Below are 15,642 nucleotides of genomic sequence, written 5' to 3' on the forward strand. Positions count from 1 at the left end.
TTCAGAGAGGGAACGGCAACTCCCGAAACCCAATTACAGCTACAGTTTCCATCATAATTCCCATTCTGATTTCTGCTGTGCGGCCGAGTGGGAGCTGGGCCTGTGGAGAAGGTACGCAGCGCTCCTCCTACGGGTCCCACGGAGACCTCCGCCGGCTCCACGCAAGGTAAAATCCTTACTCCTCCTTAAACAGACCACCGCACTAAGTCGCAGAGATGGAGGCTGTTGAAAGTCGGCGAGTCCGGACCCCTTGGAGCGTGTGCGGTTGACTCAAGAGGCATCCCAGGCAAAAACAGCAAAGGGGAGGAGGGGCGGCGGAGAATCGCCGTGGGGTCAGGGGCTGTCCCTCCGTCAGCTGGCGGCCGGCTCCCCGGTGCGCGGCGGGAGCCGAGGCAGCCCCTCGCCCCGAGGGCACGAGCGCGTTGCCGCCGCCCGCCCAACGGCTGCGGCGGGCGCGCGCGGCCGCGCTGTGAGAAGCCCCCAGTGGGCAGCGCCGGTTGCGTCGTGTGTCCGGCAAGTGCGCGGAAACGGTTAACGGCGGGTCCGCGGGCGCTGTCGGGGCGGCGGGTGCCGCGTCGCCGGGATTTCCAGAGACGTCTGGGAAGAAGGGAGACGGATTCCTCCCCGGCGCAACGGCCGCGCCGCTGGCGCGCTCCGGAGCTGCCAGCTGCCAATGAAATCTGAAACCCGGGCTGCGTCTGAGGGCTGGCCCTGGGAGGCCGTTCCAGCCTCTCGTCCCGTGTATTTACACATCCGCGCACACGCGGAGCGGCTCGTTCTAACTTCTTGGGCTGCTCCTCGCGCGGCGGACGGGAGCGCGGGGCTCCCGCGCGGCGGCGGCGGCGGCGGCGGCCCTGCGCGTGCGTGCGCGCAGCGCTCCGCGGAGCGGTTGAGGGAGGGGGGAAGGAGAAGAAACTTCTGAGGGCAGTCAGGCTGAAAGAAGCTGTCACTGTTTCCGAATTCGTCCCGAGAAGCCACCGCGTTTATGGGCGAGCGTATTGACCCTGCTTGCGGAAGGCAGGAGGTCCTGGTCGGGGGCAGTGTTGGAGCTCTGGCTGGATTGGGTCAGCGCTGCGGCTGAAACCGGGGTAGGTAGCGTTGGTGCGATTTTTTTTTTATCTCGGTGACAAAACCGTGCGGTCTTGTAGGACAAACGATTGCTGCAGACCGGGAAGCAGTGGCAGCAGCTGTCTGTCTGGCGGCGGTTCTTGTCTGCCGGGGTGTGCGCGGGGGTGCGAGCGCGCCCGTTGTTGGGGGCTGTTATTAACAACGTTCAGTGCTTCATAACGGGGTTCCTTTTTGTTGGTTTCAGGGGTACAAGCAGAGTGTGTGTCATCTGGCTATTTGTTGGCTTAAGTAAAAGCCCTTTGTGCTTTCTGCAATCTCCATGTTAATGTTCATCTTTGGGTTTGTGATGGTTGTCTTAAGATCTTCCTCCTTCTGCACGAGTATCTGTAGCAGGCTTTCAGAGGTATGGTCCTCACTGGGACAGACTTTACCATAAGGACTTTGATTGTCATCACGAAAAGAGTTAGGGAATCTTCAGTGGATTTTGAGAGCTACTGAGTGGATTTCTTTTTAAGATAAGGGAGTAATTGTCTTTTCTTTTTCCTCCGTTGGACTTGTACAGATTTTTTTCTCTCTCTAGCTTTCTTAGCAGTACCGTGCATGTATGTTGTCAGTTTGGGGGTTTTCTTCTTTCAGCAGGGCAGCAAATAATTCATGTTTGATGCTGTTGGAAACATTTTTACAACAGATGACTGGAAATAAACAGCAGGGGTTTTTTAGATAGGTACCTGTGTCCTGTATAGGTAGAAATAAGAAACCAAATTAATTCCCTGGGTAGCATAGTGACTTCATAATGCTGAATTTGTCTAATATTAATCTGAATTCTGTTTGTCTGTGTTAAGTAGCATGGTCGCTGGGAGAGAGAAATAACTCTTTATTAGATCAGCGGGTATTAAGACGCTGTTAGGTTAAGTTTTTCTGTTGCAGAGTAGTTCTGTACCTGGAAGGTGACAATAGCTTCTGTACATTCAGGGGAAAAAGATTCCCTGTGAAGTAAGAATTAAGGCAGGGGGTTTTATCAATATAAGGGGCAAAGCATCTTGTCCTAGCTAAAAATCATTTAAGTGGCATCTCATACTCACAGAAGGCATGCAGAGTTACAGGCAGAGGTAGAGAGAAGGAAGGACTGAGAGTCAAGTGCTTTTTTGCAGTCCCATGAAAATTTTCATGTTGTGGCAGGTTTTGTTATTGCAAAAGGCATCTTCTAGTATGTGATACAGTGACTTGTGTTAAAAATAAATGTGCTTAGAACTCGTGTTTCTTTGTGCATGGTGTCTAAAGTTATTTGTCTGCCTTTTCTTTGATTGTTGTCCTGAGTATCAGCTGCTTTTTACTTCTCTTTCTCTTTACTTGGCTTTCATTCTTTAATTAAATTAGATAGGTTTAGTTTGGAATAAATAGTGTTGTTCCCCCCCCCCCCCCCAAAAAAAAAAAAGCACCCCATAGTAAGTAAAAAATGTAAAGCCATGTACAAATACAGCTAACAACATGATTCTGAGAGGAAGGCATGACTTCTTTGCACTGTATGGCAATGCGCTTCTGGGCGCAAGTGAGAGTGAGGCTGTGGGTTATTCCTTTAAGACATGTGCCTCTCCTGTGTTTGCAGGCTGGTGTGTGAGGATCCCTTTTATTAGTGGTCCTATAGCTAGGTTCAGTTTTCTGAAGATGGTGTTTAGAAATGAAGTCTAGAAATGAAGATCCCTTAAAGGAAATTGCCTCACAAATAGTAGTTTGAACTGCTGTTAAGGTCATGTCTTCAGGATGGAGCTCCATGTGCAGCTATAGCACACAGGCATCTCTCAGGACCTTTTAATTTCTCTCTGCTTGATTGAATATCTGATTTTTTTTAAACACACCAAGTGGAGAAAAAAAAAGGGGGGAGGGAGTTGAAATTCACATGGGTAGTTTGAAGTGATTTGCATCCTATTACTTTTAGCTGTCTTCTCTGCAGGCTGTTTGGTGTCTGTTGTGACCTGATGGCCTTTGGAAGTATGCTTTATTTCTGGAGCTATTACTTACTTACAGGCTTTACCTATATTGGGCAGAGGGAGCGCCTGACGTGATTTTTTTTTAAATAACCTCCTGGAACGGAGTGCAACACTTTATCATATTGGGGTGGCATTTCTGTTGTGAACTGTCTTGCGAGTGAATGAACTAACTGTATGTTAGCTTTCAGCCAGGAAGAAAAATAAAAGGTTGTCTTCTCTTGGCATTTTAAAACAAGAAAAACACTGAAGGAGAATATCTGATATAGGTTTTCTTTGTTCACTGTCTGGCACTTGGCTTTCTGTAATGTTGAGGACTCCAGGTGAGACAAGTGGCTGATATTGTTGGACGATAAGGAAACACACAGCTTTTTGTGAAATGTGTTGCTCCACTGCCAGTCTTGGGAGGAATAGAAACTTAAAAAGACAGTAGAGGCCAAATTTCCAGTTTAGATTCTCTTCCTACATGTAAGACTGCAGATTTGGTTTATGTTAGTTTCTATTATCATGCTAAAAGCAAGGATTTCAAGTTAGAGTTGTTTTTTATTGCCTTTGCCTGCATTTATTTAGAAAACTTTGATTAGTTTGCTTTTTTTTTAATTGGGGGATAAAAGGTGGCTCAGTTCTATAGCACTCAAAAGGGTATGAAAATACTAGACTTCTCAAAGATGGATGTACTTTAGCTTCATCAGCATAGCAGATGTCAACAAGCCCTGTAATGAGACAGATAGATAAAGACTCTTCTTCTGCAGAGATATAATCAAATGGTGCTGAAATGCCAGCCTTATAGCAGCGGGGAGGGCACACAGCCTTTGGTGGCAGTGGTACCGTGGGAGCCAGGAGAGGCTGCCTTGCCAGGACACTGTGTGTGAGCTCCCAGAACCAGCTGGATGGTGTTAGGAAGCAGCTTGCTTTGGTCCCTGCGGTGTCCCAACCTCAGTAGGACAGCCAGCAGCTGATGCCTCCCAAGCCTCATAGTTTTGTCATCTTTGCTTTCAATAGGTACTCCCAGGATATGCCAGTAAGCCAGCTGTGGCAGCCAGTCTGTAGGTGGCTGATCTTGGTGTGAGGAAATGCATGCTGAGAAACTTCTTCCTATTCTGCAGCTTCTTGTCCATTTCCTGACTATTCCCTTCTACTTCACCATTTTGCCAGTTACATTTGGGTGATTAAAGTGTGGGTGGTAAGGACTGCAGTGAGGGTGTAAATTTATTTTGTATTTAATTGATTATGAATCCAAAATGAACCAAAAGGGTCCTTGATTAGCTCCCATTATAAGCTAGATAATTTATTTTTGAAAAATATCCTGTTTTGCTAACAGAAAGTCAGTTGATAGACTTTCAGTGCTCTGCAATATAGTTTGTTGGTGTAATTATCATCAGTCTGAAATTACGTGCTTTAGTGCTTGTTTTATTTGACTGTCTTTAACTACCAGCTTTGTTAGCTCTGGTTCTTATTAGCTCTTTGTATCTTTAATAGCCCTCTCTATCCAAATTTCTGCTCCCTCTAGAGTTACTATCTTATTCTTTACCTTCTCTTTGTAAAAGTGGAAAATAGAGTTCCTTCATCATGTACTCCAATTCTTTAGTTATTCCAGCCTTTTTTAAATGGTTTGCAGTTTTCCCAAATGCTTCTAGATGTTTGAATACCAGCGCTGGAGGTAATACTTAGGGTGCACTCCTGTGAAATCCAGAGGCACAATGACCTTTATACTTTCTTTTTCCTTGTTGAATGGTCTTGTGATGACATTGGAGATGGGGCTGTTGTGTTGAACAGGGACCTCAGTTTTACCTTCTGGGGGATGCTCTCAGATACTGTCAGTTCTTCACAACTTGCACATCTGCTGAGCGAGAACACACAGGCTGGTGCACAGACGACTGGCTGTCAGTCACCTTTCCTCTTTGTAATTAACAGCTTCCTTGGTACTTGTCACCTGCACAGTTTTTCAGTCATGATCTTTTTTTTTCTTTTTTCTTCCAAGTCATTGGCTAAACTGTAAAATAAGGTAGTTCCCCTGAGATTAGAAACCACCTGCAGTATGATGCTTTTTTTGTCTATGGTCATGGTTTTTGACTTATCTGTTAACTGTTTGAATTTATTTTATCTGCCTAGTTCAGCTCTTGTTTCATTGCACTTTCCTAATGAAAATGTCGTGCTCCACCAAGCCAGAGGCCTTGAAGGAGCACACGAGCTCAGTGCTTTTAATTTTAACAAACTTCTGTTGTTTACTGTTGTACTAGTTAGTTTGGAGCTCTATGGCTCAATGAGACTAACTTAAGCAGCACGTGTTGAATTCCTTGGCAATGTTTATATAGTTTCTTGTCATGAAATACCTTTCATTTTCCTATATTTACTTCTGTACAATTTTGTATAATAGCAATTACGATTAGTAGCTCTTTAGTGAAGACATTTTTCATGTCTGTTACTTCCAAGAAGTAACTGTTCCATCCAAGAAGTAACTCGTGTGTTCCTGTCATCTTTTTCCCACATCTGCCTTTGCTTTTAGAGCAGCTTAAATTTTAACAAGACTGGTGTTCTTGGCCTGCCAAATTGAACAATCATGAAGTGTTATAAAAGGTAAAATGCAAAAACCCAGCAATTTGCCTGTATCTGGGAGGCAGTAAGATCCCTCTAGGTGTCACTAATTGGGAGAACCAAACATGCTTTTCCCTGGATTAGTGTGGTCTGGGCCAAAATGTGTTGGCTATTTCCATATTTTGAGCTATTTCCCTGTTTTGCAAGGAGATAAAGTGCTCCTTCAGTAGGCAGAGAAAGTAGCCTTCCAGTTAATCCTTACTCAAATGACCCAACCTCAGCTCCAGCAGCAGCATCCTGGATTTCCCATAAGCTGCCTTTCTAGCTGTTTCTTTAACCTCCTCCAGCTGCTACATCCTCTGTTGTGAGAAGAAAAATGTGAAGAAGGATAGAGGTGACACCAGGGGAGTCCCTTACTGCCCAAAAGTGCTAGTCATTTGCAGCTTAAGCTGGAAAAGGTTTTAAAAAGGGCAACAAGAATGGTCAAGGGCACAGCACAGCTTCTGTCCAAGAAACAGCGCATCAGGAAGGAACTTTTCAGCCAGGAGATGAGATGACTGAGAAAACTGCATTAAGGAGTGGCATGGAAAGGGTGAGCAGATGCCAATTCTTCCCTTATTTTCCAGTACAAGAATCCCAGGGTGTATTCAGGGGTGACAGTGACAAGCTCAAAACAAATGAAAGAAGGTAGTACTGTGCACAAGATGTAAATAAGGTGCACAAGTCCTTGCCAGAAAATGTTGTGGTTAGTAAAGGGAAAACCCAGGTTTAAGGGGTAGCTAGCCGAAAGTATTGTTGCATGCTTGTCTTAGTTATCCTGCTTGTCCCTGAGGTTTTACTTTAGTCACAGTTGGAGACAGGATGCTGGGCTGGGTGGACTTTTTCCATCCCATTGTAGCCATCCATTTGTTCAGTTTTGACCCTCTTTTGTTTGGACGTTACTCATGCAGGGGGAAAAAACCCCATCTGATACTCTGTTTGTGGCTTGATGGAAAGGAGCTGAATGACCACAGCAGACCACTGCTGCACGTGAAGTCTTGCCATCTTCATTTGGAATTGTGCGGACATAAGGAAGGATAAGAGCTGGTGTTGCAAAGCAAGTTGCGATGAATCTTTGTGCTTTTGATTTTTAAACATCACAACGTTGTTTCCAAGTGGTGCTGTGGGGGTGTGTGGCACAATCTTACAGGATGAGTATTTAGAAAATGAATTGCAAGAGTGGATCGCGTGAATTAAAGTGGAGCAGACCCCCTGAGCATGCTGGAGCTTACTCAAGTAGGGAGTCTTTCTCTAAATACCTTGCTTGACATCCGGCACTGTAGAGGTGGAAAAAGAAGAAGCTGAAGTGCTACCATGCTCCAGCAATCCCAGTGTGCTAAATGACTGTTTAGCTAACGGGAGAGCACTACAGTCAAGGGTGACTTAAAGTATGCTTAAGGCCCCTCTTGGGTTGCTTGAGAAAGAAAAATGATGCAGAGGCTGCAGACAATTAGCTTTGCTTCTCATTTTTTAAATCCTACTCTGTGCATCAGCTGGATGTGGTGACTGCCCCCAACGCCCAAAATGGTCGATATTTCTTTCAGTATTTTTGGGGAAAAAAAAAGTTTCAGTAAATCCCTAAACCTTGAGGAACTCTGCATTCTACAGGAGCTCCAAGATCTCGTTGCCACCATGGCCATGTGTATTTAGAACTGGCTACTTCAATTTACTTGATTATTACTGTAATGGAGTGCCAGTCATATTCACCTTACCTACTTGGGCTTGGACTGGGAAATAAGAATTGCAGTTATCAGTGTATAGCACAGAGCACGATAAAACTCATTCTTAACACTTCCTGTTGGACCATAACAAATTGCTGCAGTTCTAAGACAAGTATGTGAACACAGACATGTATCTAGGAGATGAAGACAGACTTCTGGAAATCTATTTATTTAGTGATATCATTGCCTAATTATCAAAGTATTGTCTTGGAAGTGTGCTGAGTAATTTGGGGTCTTAGTGTTGTTAAATGTGAGATAACGATGAAGGAAAAAGCTGTGCTATACATCTACTTATAATTATAAACTACTTACTATGGTATTTTGATTGTCCACAAGAAGTCAGAGCAAGCAGCCTACTTGCTGTATAAGCTTTTATATGGTGGAGTCTCTAGACACTTCCTTCAAGGGTTTGGGTTTCTGGTTGTTTTCTGTGTGTATGTTTGTATGTCTCTATGGTGAGCTTGTGTTGAACTTCTAGCTCTTATCCATGATTGAGATCAAAATTGCATGTCAGATGCATGGATAGTGACTGTGGTTATCGACTACTAAGTGGTCTTGCAAAACACAAAACAAGAAATCTTGGATGCTAGAAAGAAATCTTACCTCTGGCAGTTGCAGTATTTGTGCAGCTGTTCCCACAGATGTTTCTTTTTTTCTTCTCTTTTTTTTTTTAATTTCTCCTAAGAAGCAAGCAAACTGAGGGAGAAATGTTAAAGGGCCTGCCTGGAGAAAGAGAAAACTTGCAATGCCTTTTAGCTTGGAGATAGTGATGTACCTTGTTTTAAAAGGACTGTGAATTCTTACTTGATGTTTGCAAGTATAAAGCCTGCTTAGGCTCTGTATTCAGTAGAGGTAAATGGAAGTGTCCTAAAATGTGAGCTTTGCAAATGGGCTTTGAGAGTCAGAATCTGACTGTAGTAATTGGGGATCATAATAGCATTGCTGGAACCCAAATTGATTTGATCTCAGTAACTTCAATGTGAAATTTCCTGAGTTTAGAAGTGCATAGGAAAAGTCCTGGTCAAAAAGGTTGTTCTGACAGAGCTCTGCAGTGTGGCTAAAAATGAAGTTTCGGAATGAAAGCATAGTAGCAACCCCTTCCCCCAGTCAATAACTGGTTTCAAGATGGAGACTAATTTTGTTCATATGTATTGCAAAATATCATTCAGCATCCACTGTAAGACAGGTTTATTCACTGCTTTTTTAAAAAAGCAAATACAATTCCATTATATGGCAGTGGGAAGTCTTGAAGGTGCCATTTTAAATACAGTTCAAGTAAAAATGATTCAAAAGTCAATAAATTAATTGGAATGTAAAACATTATTAACATTTGATGCATGATGCTGAAACCCCTTATCCTCCTAGGAGAATACAGGGCTCAAACTGGAGTCAGTTAACTTTATCCTCCAGAAATGTACAATAAATGTATAATAAATGATATTTGTATAGAGATCTATGTCTTGATGCCAGCAGGCTTTCTTAGGTTGCTTTTTCTCTCAGGGGACACAACTAAGTAAGCAGCAAGAAGCTGTAAGAAGGCACATTGTAAGTAGTGTTTTTGAGTATTGAAAACTTACGAAAAACACTATCTGTCCATAAGCAAAAGAGACCTGGTGCTTTTGGGTTGTTTAGTTTTCCATGTAACCTGGTATGTGTGTAATGTCTGCTGCCTAGACTTAACCAGCCGTGCTTCAGTCCTCTTTCTTAAGAGAAAATCAGACCTGGCTTTGTGTATTCCAGTGAAAATGAGAAAGCAGCCTTAACCTCTGCACATAAATATGTCAGATGGGTAGACATCAAGGAGGGAGCAGAACTGTTGTGGGTGATAATGCAGGAGTAAATAGGTGTAATTTGTCCATGAGTGTGCTGGCATGAAAAAGAATTTCTAACGAGTCAGGAGTTCCTGGGTGGCCTTGGGACTGCTAGGTTGCGGGTAAGGGGAAATACTAAAATACCTGGTTTGATGGTGCTTTTTTGCTTTCTGAAAGTAACTGTGTTGCTGGCTCCCATGAGGCTTCAGAAGCTGGGCTTAATGAATAAGGAGGTCCTTTCCTGTCCTGCCTGTTTGTCACATGTGGACAGTTGTGAAAGAATAGTCTAGTCCTAACCACAGTAATATTTTACATGTATTATAAAATGTGCCAGGGCAAAAATGTAATCAACAGCAAATCATCATGCTCGCAGTAGGGCCCTTCTTATTTTCACTGTGATGATTCTATCCTGTAATGACCTGGCTGTTAATTAATTTCTGGTAACTTTACTGATTTTGAAGAATTTACTAGGCTTTGGTATTGATGTTCCAAACAGTTCTGGTCACTTGCCATGATGATTCGATTCCTGATTTAGTCAGCTATTACTGGTAGGCTTTACCACATTTAGAAATGGTTGTTGACTCTGCCCTTTGCAGTGGTCTGTGGGTCTTTGTATGGGAGTAGCCTTGTTAGTCCCTTCAAATGCTGCCTTCTGCCAGGCATAAGGGGAGAGGGAAGCTTCTGTGAAGGAGCAGGGGGCAGCTGCGATGATGACTCTGTAAATTGGGGAGCTTGGCACAGTTTCGTATGCACAGCACTTAAAGTATCTTGCAGTTGGCTGTTGAGTCCTCTCCTGTTTAATAGGTGCTGAATTTCCATGTGTACCTCTTGTGCTCCTGCTGTCAGCCTGGGCTCACAAAGCTCACAGTGCTCTTGGCTGACAGCAGGAGAGGACTAAGGCAGCCAGTTGAGTGTGCACCACATGGCACATTCAGTATCAAGACTATTTATCACATAACAAGATTAAGCTATTGGGCAGCACTGGCATACAATGCAGGCTCACACAGCTCCCAATACCTTTCCTTGGCAACGGGAAAAGTGCAGAACAGGAGTTTGGCATAGGGGTGATCCTCTGCTAGCATTAGAAATAAAATCCTAAATGCTGAGACTGCCTTCAGACATTTGCATGTTATTTGATGGTGTCACTCCTGGGACACTGCTTCAGAGAACTTCTTCTCCCAGAATGAACAAGAAGGCTGTGAAACGTGAGTTTTACCATTTCTTACTTTCATAGAGACTACTAGAAAATGGTATCTTAGCCAAAAGGACATATTAGTTATTGTTAGTCTATATATGACTAGGCAGTAAGTATTTTGCACCTTACTTAGGTGTCCAGTAAGTAATGATAAATTACTGTAAAATACCTGGTGCAAATACCCAGTAAAAAAAATAATTTCTAGTCTGTGCTCTTATACCAAATGCTGAATGAACCCAGGACAATGAAACAATAAAGAAAAGGTCACACTACTACAGCGGTGGGTAAAAAACTGGAATAATGGGATACAAGCAGTGCTACTGAGAGATTTCAGAGGGACATGCCTTTGCGGTATTTCAGTTTCTTTTTCGAGGATGTGAAAAAAAGGCAGTTATCACTGAGGTGTTGCTGCAGACAGGTAGGTATGACAGGGAGTAGATCTGATTTCACTTGCAGACTGATTGTCTGATAGTGATGCTGGACTGCTAGATTGTAGACAGAGCAATTGGGATGTGTTGATAGATGTGGAAATGTGGCATGAGGAGCTAATTATTTCTCAAATGACTTGTCAGAAAATTTTGGCTTTTTTTTGCCTTGGAGTTCATTAAAAGCTTTCACCTGCCATTTAGCTCTCCCGTATAAGTCGTTATGATGTTGAGACAAGAAGGATCCTTAGGTTTCTGCTTTGAAAATAATAGAGCTGCTTATGCCTTCTCTGGCAAGGGCAGGTCCGTGCTGCTGGGTTGTGCACCGAGCCTCCAGCCTTGTTGGAGAGGAAAGGAAGGGTATGTGTAGAAGCATTCATAGTTCCATTTGTAGTTTGTAACATGTTTTGTAGGAGGTGGTGCTGCTTAAAATGCACAGCTGGGCTGCAAGCCCATGGTGTCCCATGAACTTAGACTTCTGAGGAAAAGTTAGCTTTGGTAGCTTTGCTCACTATTTTGGCACTATGACATACATTGTTAAGGAGCTGAATACCCTCCTCTGCTTTATACATACAGTGTCTTAGGCTGGTGGGATTGTCTGGGTATAGACAAAACCAAAATTGAGTGTCTGGAGCCTGTGACACCACTCAGTTGTGAAGATACTTTTAAGTTAGGTCATACTTATTTTTTAATGCCACATCCAACAAATCTCTGTACAACATGGCTCTTGGGGAAAAAAAAGAGTATGGTAGCTGCAATAACATTTTTTCACTTAGTGGTTTGATTTTTGAGCTGCAGGAACATTCCTCTTCTTTTTGTACTTTCTTCTTGGAGAAAAAGTGCATTTTCTTTTGAATCTTGGAGGTGCCACATGATGAACTACTGTGTGTGTGACAAGTCAGTGGGCTGTTCAGTTTCCTCTGTCATGTATCGCTTAAATAGAGGGCTCTAATGTGAACACAGTGTCATGTACCTTACTAATTCATAGCCTCATTGCTCTTTTCATCTCTAGCTGGGGATCAGAGGTCCATTGTGAGATATGGTTTGTATGCATCTTATTCAAAGTAGTCTTGAAGTACTCAAAAAATCCCGTCATACTTCCTGTTAAATCTACACCTTTCTCTCATGGAAAACTTCTCTTTGCATGTTACTGAGCTTTATAAAGTCCTGATCTTTAATATGCGTGGTGCACACCTTCTCTACCTCTTTATGTATTGAAAGACAGTGTTTCTTTTCCATTTTCAATTCCCTAACTTATTAAGTCTGGGATGGAAAGGCATATAAGATAAAAAAGGAACCTATTTTACTTGAAGAATCATCCCTGTCTGCCCAGTTTTACTGTTATGGCATGCTCACATAAAAGAAAAGGTGGACCATTAGCCAAATCTTCCGCCAAAGGAATATTTAGTAATATCAGCGAGGTAAGGTAGTCTGGGATTTCCAGAAAGAACTGCTCTTCTGCCCATCTCTTCTACCTATGTAGAATTTCTGCTATTTAGAAATTGTGACTTGCAGTGCCTACAGCTGAAGGTCTTGCATTTACCCGCCCCAGTGCTTTTGAGAATAAGTAAATAAGTAAGATAGAATAGGTTTTCTTTTATATCCCTAGATAAGATTTATTCTTGCCTTTGATCCACCCTTTCATGATTTCAAGCAGTAAAGAGGTAATGTTGGCCTGGAGAATAACCAAAGGTATTAGGGGATTGCTTGGAAGCATGGAAACCAAATAGCAAGCATGTATAAAATCAATCTGTGTGGGGAGATTACTGACAGTTTCAGCCAGGAGGTGTTGAATATTGGCTGTGGTATGACAGTACAGCTGAAAGGATACATGCAGTCTTATGGGTGCCAACCTGGAAAATATTAAGTGTGGAGCTGGTGGTAGCAAGGTCCTTTTTAGATTAGTGTGAAGTTAATGTCTGTGCTTAAAAAATAGGATGAAAACTTGAGCTCAGAAATGAGCTGTGTGTGCTGCTGGAGGTCTGGAAAAAGTAGATTTTTTGTGTGTTTGTTTTCAGAAGCATGCAGAAGCACAGCTTTTTGGCATCTGCTATAGATGACTAGCAATGAAAAGATTGAAGTCTTATCACAAAAACAAAAAGGTGATTTATTGGAAATGTCAAGGAATAAATCATGGAGCCTAACAGGCCTGTTAAACAAGCTTCTTGGTTTGGGTATGTTTAAAAGCGGGAAGGCTTGAATGGTTCTTCTAGTTTATAAACTTGGATGCCTAGACAGATTGCTTGGAAACTGATATGAGCAAATAGTTTGTTCTGAGACTCATTGAAAGTGGAACAAAAAGAAGCTGTGTTTTTTGGCTAGTCCATCATTTGCAGAATTTTTGAGGCTAATAAGGTAGGAAAAAGTAAAGTAGTGTGGAAACCGTGACATGATCCTGTAATTTCTCCTCCTTTAACTGGCCTATTAAAATTTTACAGAGCTCTTTAGAGAGTGTTTTTAAGCTGCAACTTGTCATATTTTTGGTGGTGGTGGTGCTAAAACACCTCTACAGAAAGACTGGGTGTTTTAGCTGAAAGCTTATGTGAAAATACATTAGTTTTGACCAAGTTGTCAACAAAAGATGGTGTTGGTGAGACAGAAGATACTCATTTGCCATCCTGGGACAAAGAGCACAGGGTAAAATTGCTGTTTGGTTGGAGTGATCTGCATTTTTTTTTTATATTATGGGATTTTTACTGACCCTGTTTACTATATATATCCTATGTCATATAGTATAATAAAATTGTCAGTTCCATTGGTTTAAATTACATCTGAAATGAAAAACTAATAATGCTTTACTATTAAGTATCATCTCTCATTAAGGCCTTGGTACTCCATTTAACATCAGAATGACTAATTGTTTTGGTTATGAATTTTGTGAAACAATAAAGGAAGGTGCAGAGGTTGAAAAAAATTCTCATGGTAGGTGTTCTAGATATAGGAGAATACTAGTAAAGCCTCTGAAGTTGGGAAATGGGGAAGAAAGCCTTGGTCTTAACACTTGTACAGTTAGGACAGGATTGGATTGACTTGATAAACTGGTATTGTTCAGACAAGGAGTCCATGGACAAGGAAGGAGGCAGTGATATTTCTTGTTTGGTTTCTTTGTTATATATATCAGAGTTACTTTGTCTTAGAGATCCTGAAAACATAGTCCTAGATCCATTGCTGCCAGTTTCTGCTAGTGGCATCTAGGCTTAAATTTGGCCTTGTGAGTGAATTATAACTTTTTTGTTTGACTTGGCAACATTTCAACAGCTAACAAATGAAATTCAGATGTATGTGACTGATACTTGATGCCATATCACTGTATTTTTTAGCATTACATATTTTCTTATGGACTGTCTAAAAGTGCTTAATTTTCTAGTCATAATGTTTTTCTATCAATTTATCTTTTGTCACCCATTGGTCTGGCATATGCTATGCTAGTTTACTCTGAGAAAATCTTGTAGAATTACCTTGATTTGCAGGGAGATAAGTGAAGGTGGTTGTCTGCAAAATGATGTGTAGAGTGGGAATCTACAGAATTCTCTGCTGAAAATGGATTGTGGAATCTGGAAAGCGTATTACAGGAAAAATAAGACATTTCAGCCTGCCTCCTTGAGAAGTGCTGTTGTATTGTTTTAAACATTGTTATTCTCGTTGTCCATACAGATGAGAAATTTAAATGGAATGATGTCATTTGCAGACCTGGGGAAAAAAATCTCCATGGTAGAAAATCAGTAATTGCCATGTCTCTCCCAGCTTTTGCAGCACTTCACTTTACCCAAGGTAGCTCTTTTTCAGTGTATTTGCTTCTTGTTAATAGTCATGCTTTATGTTACTTAGTAGCACAAATGTGTACCTCTACACAGCTGTTAAACTTTCCAAGACATTTGTGAAAAGGAAATACTAAATGTGAACAGTGTGCAAGTGTTCCCTTGCAAGAAAGTAAATTCTTTCCATCAGTCAGGAAATAGACACTGTATTGTGTTATTGATCACAAACATTGAGCATAACCAAGCAAAATACTGGAATTTATCTCATTGTAGAATTCAGGAATAGTTCAGGGTGGCATTTTACAATAATGCTGCATTAATTTGAGCATTTGGGGTGGGGGAACAAAAAGTTAAGTGATTACAAATATCTTAAGTGTTTTAGTGCCTAGTCTTAAATGTAATGGTGGACTTGAAACTGCTTGAAACTGCTGCTTTTTTTAAGCAATGATGAAAATGAGCGCCCCATCATTTCACTTAGCCATCCATAATTTCATGTTCTCACTTAGGATATGTTGCAACATTTTAAAAACTACACATATAGTCTTAAGCATCAGCAAATATAAAGTATGTTATGAATGATTCAATCATTTCTCAATAATTAATTTAGAGCTAAGGTCTTCAGTATAACATACTTTTTTGCATAGTTGTGCTAATTTTGGTGTGGTTTTTTGCAGCTAAAATGGAGAAGCTTTTCATCAGAAAAGTTTTGGTTATCAAAGTACAATGAACTCTTGTAAGCTTGTGTGATGGCTGAATACGAATATGCTATAACAAGAGCAAATTTTTATCATTCTTGACAGCCAGATTTTGACTAGCCCCTTTTGTGGGTGTGCAAGGCTGGCAGATAAAAAAACCCAAACTTCTCTGGAGACAACAGAAGACAAGCTTCCAAGTGTCTTTGTGTACTACCTGAGGGCTGGTTGTAATTGCAGCCTCTGTATACAATGGACCAGAAGGAATAATATTTCATTACTGTGTGCATTCATTCAGGTAACGTACATGGCACATATTTAACACAGGAGAGGGCTCTGAGAATTTCATGGACAGGTTTAGGGTGAGTATGTTCCTCATATGTGGTGAAATTATGGATCATTTCCACTGAGCA

The 15,642-nt window shown here is 41.8% G+C and overlaps 1 protein-coding gene across 1 annotated transcript in view; it reads left to right on the top strand.

The window, feature by feature from the left end:
* The first annotated feature begins 759 nt into the window (after window positions 1–759).
* The window catches only part of ARHGAP24 (Rho GTPase activating protein 24), a 227,030-nt gene continuing 212,147 nt past the window's right edge, over window positions 760–15,642 (top strand). The window contains exon 1 of the mRNA XM_075034049.1: window positions 760–1,088. The gene's annotated coding sequence lies outside the window, so the exon portion shown is untranslated. The remainder of the gene's footprint in view (window positions 1,089–15,642) is intronic.

This window comes from Buteo buteo, chromosome 1 (assembly GCF_964188355.1).
Source record: "Buteo buteo chromosome 1, bButBut1.hap1.1, whole genome shotgun sequence".
NCBI lineage: Eukaryota > Metazoa > Chordata > Aves > Accipitriformes > Accipitridae > Buteo > Buteo buteo.